Genomic DNA, 1,963 nt, shown 5'->3' with positions numbered 1-1,963 from the left:
AAATGTTTTCTTCACTCTTCATGACTCCATCAGCTGATGAAGACCAGAGGATACAGCTGAGAGCCAGGAAGAGCTCTAGTAAGGAGACCTCGAGTTAAAGGACAGTTCATAGTACCAGTTACTTCTGAAAGTTATACTCAATAATTATAATTATTATTATTGTTGTTGTTGTTGTTGTTCGTAGTACGACTAATATTTTTAGTATTTTAAGGAAAATAAAAGCGGAAAAATAAAACAAACAATAAAATACAAGAAGAATTGAGAAACATTTAATGAAATAAAATAACATCCTGTGATGTGCTTGTTTATTGCATATTACACTATTTGTTAAAGGTAGCAGGGTGGAAGTAGTACACAGATATTATTAGAAGTAAAAGTACTCGTGATGCAGAATAATATATATTATAATTATTATCACATTAATGTGTTCATCACTTTAAAGGTCAAGCTCATTTTAAAATACTTTATATACTGCTGGTAGTTTAATCTGTAATAACACATCATCATCATTGTTATTATTATTATTATTATTATTAATCTGAATCCTTAAAGTAACTAAAGTTGTCAGATAAATGTAGTAAAAAGTACAACATTTACTAAGTAGGAAAATACTCAAGTAAATTACAAGTACCTCTCAACTGTACTTAAACACAGTATAAATGTACTTAGTTCCGTCCCACCGCTGACAAAGAGTCCCGGATGTTGTTTAGGTAAGAACAGGTGAGCTATGACGTGTGGAACATCGCCCCCTGCTGTCCGGACGGACTCACTGCTCTCTGGTGCACCTCCTCCTCCTGACCACCAGGGGGCGGTGCACCGGAGAGATGAAGAAGAGGAGCAGCGCTGCTTCCGGCTCTTCCTCTTCCCTCCGCGGCCTCAGAGGTAGGAGAACTGTCCCTCTCACGAAGACTAGAATCTACGTTAAATCTTAACTACATCTTCACCATCCTGAGTTTTTAACTCGCTACGTTTAGTTAACAACATTCAAACATCTCAGACGATGTTAGATTTCTGTGTTTGACGGCGGGAATTAAGTTGTAATGTGATATTTGTGAGGATGCCGGTTTGGAGGCTATCACGTTAGCTGCCCGCCATGTTGCATCCGTAACTGTACCAAACTCCAGTCTAGAAACGCTCATTTCTGTTTCATGTGTTTAACGTTTCCTGTAGTTTCTGCTTAATTCTCGAGCTGCTTTTGGATGTTATCGGTGCCGAACTTTAAGCTAACAATAGCTAATGCTAACAGCAGTCATGAAGAGACTATATGTAGTTTTTATAGTTATTTAAATGAATCAAAATGTCTCTGATCCTCCAGATATCTGAAGATGGTCCGCTACTCTCTCGACCCGGAGAACCCGACTAAATGTGAGTAACGTGTGTTGGCAGTTAGTTTCTTAAATGTTAGCTTCTGTTAGCAGTTAGCATCTTAGGACACCTTTGTAATAAACCTGAAAATACCTCAATGAACGATGTGAGCTGCTGAGTGTTTAAATGTGTAAAGAGCTGCAGTCTGGTTCTAAAGCTTCTTCTTCTGCATTATGTTTTATTGCAGCATGCAAGTCGAGGGGCTCCAACCTGCGGGTTCACTTCAAGGTAAGACGTCTAAACTTTTATAATTAGTTATTTGACGTCTAAAATATTTATAATTAAAGTTATTTAACTCAATGTTTTATTCAGCAGCGAGATGTAAACTGTCTCATCAGGAACTCTTAAACTAAATTAAATCAAAATACTTTGAACTCTCAGACTGACGTTAAAGTCTTACTAGTAGCTGTATCAGTTCGTCTTGTAACAGCAGTGGTGTGTTTCATGTTGAACATCAGTATTCATTTCATCTTAAATGTTTTATTCCAGGTTAAAGTAAATATAAATCTAGAGGATCGATGAAGTTTAAATTCAGCAGGATCTGATTGAGGTTATAACCAGTATATATGTATATGTATGTATATGTATGTATATGTAT

General features: G+C 36.6%; 1 long non-coding RNA gene across 1 annotated transcript; it reads left to right on the top strand.

Moving 5' to 3' along the window:
- The first annotated feature begins 860 nt into the window (after window positions 1–860).
- LOC116379720 (uncharacterized) lies at window positions 861–1,928 on the top strand. The gene is made up of 3 exons (XR_004212460.1): window positions 861–882; window positions 1,316–1,365; window positions 1,553–1,928. It is a non-coding gene; the product is annotated as an uncharacterized LOC116379720 (long non-coding RNA).
- Window positions 1,929–1,963: the final 35 nt, after the last annotated feature.

Source organism: Anarrhichthys ocellatus, unplaced genomic scaffold (genome assembly GCF_004355925.1).
Source record: "Anarrhichthys ocellatus isolate YVR2014 unplaced genomic scaffold, GSC_Weel_1.0 scaffold5015, whole genome shotgun sequence".
Classification (NCBI taxonomy): Eukaryota; Metazoa; Chordata; class Actinopteri; order Perciformes; family Anarhichadidae; genus Anarrhichthys; species Anarrhichthys ocellatus.
Note: the sequence above shows the minus strand (reverse complement) of the source record. Positions and strands in the feature narration are given on the sequence as shown.